Below are 7,013 nucleotides of genomic sequence, written 5' to 3' on the forward strand. Positions count from 1 at the left end.
CATGCGCGGTACGGTAGACCCGATTTGACTGTGCACAGTTTTTTTTCTCGTTTTTGTCTACATTATACTGAAATGTTTCATTATTGGAAACATTTTAAGAGATACTTGTTATTCTTAACATCTTAACAGATACTCTGACCCGTAACTATCGTAAAACGCTTCGACCGAAAGTAGACACCTTTCGCGCATGCGGGATACCGATCGGGTTTCCGGTACGGATCGGGTAGTGACACAGTCAGGTTATTGTCTCCCCAGAAACATTTCCGTTGTGTTTTGTGTGCTTTTGCAGCATTTTTCTTTTTGCAGGTGTTTTTCTTTTTGCAGCATTTTTCTTTTTGCAGCATTTTTCTTTTTGCAAGTGTTTTCTGAAGTTGCATTCCATTTGGCCTCTCAGGGCCACCGTATCATTCCCCTGCGGCATGACCCAATCTGGGCTGTCAGACAGATGGCCTCACATTTGACTTTAGAATACTTTTGCATACAGTAGAGTTCATTGCTCAATCACTGCAAGTCCCCCAACAACCTCTGGCTGCAAAAGAATCCCAAATCATCATCCCTCCACCGCCGTGCATGACAACTTGTATGAGGTCTTTGCTGATACGCTGTGTTTGGTTTTTGTCAAATGCGGAGCTGTGGATGGCGAAACATCTTCATTTTGGTCTGGTCTTTCTTAAGGACATTGGTTGAGAAATCTTGTGGTTTGATGAGATGCAAATTTGCAAACCAAAGTTGTGCTGCCATGTTTTTGTCAGAGAGGTTTTCTCCTGGCAACACAAACAAACCGTACTTGTTCAGTCTTTTTTTAATTGTACTGTCATGAATTTTAACATTTAACATTCTAACTGAGGCTTGTAGAATCTGAAACCTAAGAATCTTAGGTTTTTATTTGCAATTTCATTGCATTTCATTTCAAGATCATGGCTGGTGTCTTTCTGTCTTTGTTAACATATGCCAGAACATCTTCTTTTATAAAGGTGCTCACACTTGCTGATGATCAGTTAATCAAGTTCATTTAGTTAGCAGCACCTGGCAGCTACTTCCCTACTTAATTGCTATGGAAGCAGTAAGGGTACACTTAATTTTAAATATACTGCTTTACATTTTGCAGTCAAGAAAATGTCACAGACCTCTGTTAGAATAAACTAATTATTTATTTTATACAATTATTTTTTCTTTATTTTACTGCTATGTATGACTCTAACAGGGCACTTGGTTCACAATAGTTTATATTTCATGTGCCAGATTAGTCGTACAGTCCATGGCCTGATCTATCTAGCATATAAGGTGTGTGTTATATGTTTTTTTTTTAAACCCATTGACTTAATGTTGCAAATGCTCATTTCATCGTCCTATGAAAAAACAATTATGCCCGAAAGATTGCAATTATTGATCAAATATGATACTGAGTGAAAGAAAGAAAGATATATGGACAATCTCTCTAGGGGACAACAGAAGTCCCCTACAGAGAAATGCATGGAAACATGCACAGAGCTACAAGTGCAAATTGAAGTAAAAAAATAAATAAAAAATAAGTGACTAGTAAATGTGACAGAAATGGTCAAATTATTTTTAATGCTTAAGAGTTACATAACTTGCAGCTTCAAATATTCCACCTAATTCTTACATGGAGTCCATAAATGATGATCAAATGATGATGTATTTTTGCTCATTTATGCTGCCCAACAGAAGGGACATAAAGACAGAAGTAGAAACCTCAGATTAATGCAAAACAAAGAAAAGCTTCTGTATTTAAAATTGCACTGCCATATCAGCTAATGGATAATCAGCTCAAATGGAAGTCAGGAATTCATCTCAAACTCTGAGCAGGTTAACATAAACATTAGGGATTTCCTGGAAACATTATCCTGTGCCATGTACAAGTACAGCTGCACCTGTTGCAGTCCAGCCAACATCAGCTTGTCATCTATGAAGGTCTGTGTCTTTTTTCATAGACAGTTGATATTCAGGTTTAATAGTAAAATGTTACTCAAAAAAGTCAGCAGATAAGCCTTATACACAGCTAAAGAAGCCAAACAGGTTCAGTGCTTCCAGGTTTAGAAAAGCAGGCAGATATTTTAGATGCTACATGTGAGGTGCTGTACCCTGACAATACTGATCCACCCATCTCATCAAATAAAATTCTGTTTTCATCCCATGATTTTGTTGTTGCTGTTTAAGGTCATGTTTTGTTAACTTAGATAGCTGGTAGCTGGTACTACCAGGTAAAACAGTTGTTTCTTTTGCCACAATCTTCAGTCTTGTAGTTCATCAATTGATACCAACTTTGATCATGTACTTTCTTACAGTGACACTACTGGATTTACAGCCCAGAGTAGGCGCAGAGTAATATGCAGTCTCCTGCAAGGCCATTTTTTTTCCTAGCACCTGAGAAATGACTTTGCATAGTACATTTGCATGCCAGGGATAACAGCGACTCAGCCATTGTGACCGATAGGACTCCTCTCACGTCAGCCTTGCTCCAAACACTCTTTCCACCAGCTGTAATACATTTGCATTTAGTTGACATACTTTTAATTTATACTTTCTATAGACGTGACAATGTTAAAAACTGGATGAGGCAAACTTACAACAACCAGTTGGACACTTTATTTTTTCTTTCTGACCAGAGCAATAAGCAAACTGTCAGACAGCAGGCATAGTAGAAATTAAACTCTTTTCTTTGTCTATTGTTGTAATCTGCACTGCAGCACTTGTGTGAAGCTGTGGTCTTTTTAAATGTGCTATAGAAATAAATTTTGATTGATTGGTTGATTGATTGAATTAAACAGGCTGATTAAGTTGATTGGTCTTGTCACAGAGTGGTGACCACATCCCGTCCTATGTCAGCTGGGAATGACTGAAAATGAAGGCATTTGTTTTTATACAAGGGAAAATATATAAATAAGTATATATTTAGTCATTACACAAGCTCAGTAATAAACATGGTAGCCAAGATGGCAGTAAATATCGGTGAGAGTTTAATGTCTCATATGCTGAGCTGCTCTAACAGGACACTCAGCCAGCCCAGAACTGCAAAGGAAAAGGATTTACTCTGTCTTGTGCTGCAGGTCCTGCTCTCACCCAAAAGTTGGATGAATAATTTAGGAATGTTTGTTTATAGAAATGAGAGGGCTTAACTTAAGTAAGTGGAAAAGTTCAAGTCCACTGCGGAAGATATTCATCTGTTTACATATCTCCCACAATGGGACCTGACATGTTTTCATTGGAGCAAGGTCTGGCAACCGGAAACGGGTCCTGAGCCAAATTTCCATGAGTCTAAGAGCTCTCCTCCCTGAAAGTTAAGCAAAGCCGAGGTAAAACAGAGAAAGAGCTGGAACCCGTTGGGACAGTTAAATTACAGTTTAAATTATTTAATCTTGTGTTTAAAAAGGTAGTTTTACTGTATGTTTTTGGACACATGCAAAAAAGTGAGACTGGGCTGTTACAGACTCATAGAGCTACCATGGCGCTCTAAATCTCCGCAGTTTTATAAGGCTGCTATAAACTGACTACTGAATACAAAACAAACACACTTTCCCAGTAGTGACATCATAAGCACTGATTTTACACCTGGGATTGATGAGAAATAGTATGGTTGCAATCTGAGAGGCAGCAACTTCATTACCCTCATAGAGGATCTGGAGGACTCCTGCAAAGGCACAGCTACCTTTGCAGACTGACAGGATGCCAAGGATGTTAACTCAAATGAGTTAACATCCTTGGCAATAAATCAACTTCTGCACTAAATCTGTTATAAACTTTATGTAACCTGCAATCCTCTATTAAACCTTTGCTGACCTTAGTTTACTTTGGAATGAGTTATGCCCAACACTCAATGCAACTTGATGTTTTGTTCTGTGAATTATGCACTGCATTGTGTATGCATCTGTGTGTATGGAGATCATTAGGTTTGTACATGTGTGTGCACAGATGCTGAGCTGATCATTATCAAACAGCATCAAAAGTTTACAAAGTTTTCCACCATGTAAATTGCACAGTATTGTGTTGGTGGTGGTGTTTTTGTTTTTTCTCGTTCACCTGTTTACACTGCACTCTTGTTGTTTATTTTATTTTTTATAGGATAAGGGCAATTTGTTACTTCATGTCAACATGGCGAGGGTTAAAGAGGTCTATTCACTATTTATTATCAGTATGAATGTATAATTTAATTGCAAGCATAACTGTAAACGAAAAAAAACCACTTCTGAATGACAACATTTATTTGACCTGTGTGTTGTTATTGTACATTGCAGACAGGTTCAGAAGGATTTGGTAAACGGTAAAAGGACTGGTTCTTATAGGACTGGTAGATATAACTACTTTATCTGAGCACTCAAAGTAGCTTCCCTCATTAAGAAAAGCACGCTCTTTCTATCTAAAATTCACACCCCGATGGATGTATCGGAGAGCAAATTGAGGTTAGCGTCTTGCCAAGGATGCTTGGCATGCAGACTGGAATTGAACCACCACCTTTCACGATTTGTAGGTGACCTGCTCTACCACCTGAGCTGCAGCCACCCGTCCAGTCTGGCACGTGACGCGTCCAACAGGTAGCCTGTCTAATTATGAGTCAACTTTGACTGTTTCCTTTTAATTAACAGTATCTGCTGCTGACAGCTGACAAGGAAACATTGCTTGGTAACTTGAAAGCGTCTCATTACGAGGCAAATGTACGTCAATTACCGAAAAGCCCCAACAACAAACAAAAAAAACATAAAGCACCAGAAGAGCTCAGCTCACTGCTTACATCCTTATACCTATGATGTAAGCTAGCAATGTAGCCGATTCAATATTTAAAAAAAAACAAAAAACTTGCCTCCTACCCTACACCCTCCTACCGGCTTACTTAAGCCTATTAGCGTTTATATAATCCTCTGACTGTACCTTAAGTATGGTGTGACTTTAATTGTGATGCCGTTCTACTTACATTGTCAAAGAGTGAGCCGACGTTTGCGGTGACAAGCAGCACACCGGTGAACGTTTCCATGTTAACGACGCGAGCAGTCCCGAGGAAACTCCGTAGTAGCAGCAGCAGCGTCGCCAGTGATGCTCATGCAGGCCTGCGATCAACTCTGCAGGAGCTTACCGAGGCTTATAATGTGTGTGAGTGTCTGAGAGAGAATCTGAGTCGCGACTAGCAGCTATCCCTCACGGACGTCTTCCCGCTTCTGGTCCAAATCGTTTGCTGATAGCGCGCTTCGGTGTCGCACGGTTAACGAACGCCTGCAGAGAGGCGCTCGTCTTCATCATCGTCGTGGAGTCAGGGAGCAGGTAACAAGTTTGTGTAACTGCCCGTTCAGACGTGTGGATTTCCGCCTCCTCGGGATTAATTGGACTAGTAGGTTCTTAAGGGCTTCTTAAGCTGCCTGGACTGGGCATCTGTTGCTGACAAACCCTCGGAGAGCCTTCTGAAAGCGGGCGGTGTTGCGTTATGAACTCCTGGCGCTCCGCCCATTTGCTCCGATCGCTGCTGGTTTGCTGTATTCAATAAAATACAATACAAGTTTATCAGTGATAAGCCAACCAGCACTCAATAATAAAATCACCTGGAGGTAATCTCACAGCATTTGAATGTCACAGAAACCTTTACATACATACATACATGACTTGCTGTACAAAACAGCTAGCTTTTACCGCAACCACTCCTGAACCACACTAAGCATTACATTATTACAACAATGCTTTGTGAGGTGTTATAACCTAACATGTAATTTATAGACCACATAAAGTTTTTGTTGTTGAAAAAAAAAGACCTGAAAGGATTTTAAACTCGCAAATCAGCGTACCACAGTCTCGTTGTCTAAAGACACAAAACAGGAAGTTAGTGATCTTCTCCCTGTGTAGCACTTCTTTTCACTTGGGGCAGGTTGCTTTTCTTCAGCGCACAATCAAATTATATAACAGGTACATCTTGCCTTAATCTCACTTCCCCTTAGCTGTATGATCAGTGATTATACCCTGCTGCTATCACCATTAACTACACTGTAATGTGCAGTCCTGTGCCAACAGATGCATGACTTCCACTTTAGTCATTTTTCTTTAGAAAACCCGCCTTCTCCAGTATCTTTTCATCACCACAGCAGCATAACAACATTTCCCCATCCTTAGTTTCCAGTGGAGCCAGAAGCTATAAAAGACTTATTTGGAGTCGATGGATGTGTGCCATGTGGCAGGGTTGGACTCTGGCACTCCGTAATGTTGTTAGTGAGCTACTCAACCAAGGCATGGGTTACACAATCGAAAGCCGCTGTCTGCTTCCTCTTTCTCCTCCTCCTCCAAGCACCGTGTGCTTTATTTCCCCGCATCAACGAATCCACTTGAAGCTATTGCAATCAAATGGTTTGGAAGGACGCCTCACTGAAAGGAGGAAGAAGTGGTTTATTGCAGCCATGGATTCTTGGATGAGGCAGTGCAGTATGAAAGTTTTCAGACCTTGTGGTTGTTGTTCATCTCTGTCTCACTTCCACAGTGCGTCTTTGTCCTGTCTTCCTCCCCTCATGGCAGATGGCTGTCCTCCCCTAAGCCTTGTCCTGCTAGAGGTTTCTTCCTGTTAAAAGGGGGATTTTCATTCCCACTGACACCAAGTTCTTCTTTTTAAGGGGGCACAATGTAAAGTGCTTTGAGGCGACTGTTGTGGTGATTTATAAATAAAACTGAACTGTCAAGTTTTCCACATTTTGTCAAGTTCCAATAATCTCAAATTCGATTCTGTCCTCCTGGTGCCAACCAGCATTTTACTGCACAGCTTCTGCTGCTCTTCTTCACAGGTATCTTTAACCTTTGCCCTTTTCATTTCTCCATCCGTATGAAAGAGCTTGAATTCGTAAACAATGTAGCCACACATGTTCTAATGATTAGTTTCTACCCAAGCGATTAAAATGTAAACAATATAAACTTTATCATAAATAGCAATACTGCAATAAATTCTTATTCTGTAAAAAAGGGCAACCAAATGGTACGAGGAAGCAAATAGTCAACTATGAAAAATGAATTGAATATAATGTCTCCATGTA

The sequence above is a fragment of the Pundamilia nyererei genome, unplaced genomic scaffold (genome assembly GCF_000239375.1).
Source record: "Pundamilia nyererei isolate P.nyererei 1_Seehausen unplaced genomic scaffold, PunNye1.0 scaffold00033, whole genome shotgun sequence".
Lineage (NCBI taxonomy): Eukaryota > Metazoa > Chordata > Actinopteri > Cichliformes > Cichlidae > Pundamilia > Pundamilia nyererei.